The sequence below is a fragment of the Cebus imitator genome, unplaced genomic scaffold (genome assembly GCF_001604975.1).
Source record: "Cebus imitator isolate Cc_AM_T3 unplaced genomic scaffold, Cebus_imitator-1.0 Scaffold584, whole genome shotgun sequence".
Lineage (NCBI taxonomy): Eukaryota > Metazoa > Chordata > Mammalia > Primates > Cebidae > Cebus > Cebus imitator.
Genome location: NW_016107899.1, coordinates 849,026 through 849,782, shown reverse-complemented (window position 1 = coordinate 849,782; position 757 = coordinate 849,026).

Genomic DNA, 757 nt, shown 5'->3' with positions numbered 1-757 from the left:
TAAATTTACTGAGAATGATTTTATGGCCTAACTTATGATGTATTCAGGAGCATGCTGTGTGTGCACCCGAGAAGAACGAGTAATCTGCTGTGGTTTGACAAAGTATTCCATACATGTCTCTTAGGTCTAATTGTTTTATAGTTATTTAAGCTCTCTACTTCCTTGTTAATCCTCTGTCTAGATATTCTGTTTATTACTTAAGGGGGGTATTTGCATAGCCAAGACAATCCTAGGCAAAAAAAAAAAAAAAAAAAAAAAAAAAAAGCTGGAGGCATCATGCTACCTGACTTTAAACTACTGTAATCAAAACAGCATGGTACTAGTACCAAAATGGAGATATAGACCAGTGGAACAGAACAGAGGCCTCGGAAATAACACCACACAACCTCAGCCATCTGATCTTTGACAAACCTGACTAAACAAGCAATGGGGAATGGATTCCCTATTTAATAAATGGTGTTGGGAAAACTGGCTAGCCATATGCAGAAAGCGGAAACTGGACCCCTTCCTTATACCTTATAAAAAAAATTACCGGGCCGGACGCAGTGGCTCACGCCAGTAATCTCAGCACTTTGGGAGGCCGAGGCGGGTGGATCACGAGGTCAAGAGATCGAGACCATCCTGGTCAACATGGTGAAACCCGTCTCTACTAAAAATACAAAAAATTAGCTGGGCATGGTGGTGCGTGCTTGTAATCCCAACTGCTCAGGAGGCTGAGGCAGGAGAATTGTCTGAACCCAGGAGTCGGAGGCTGCGG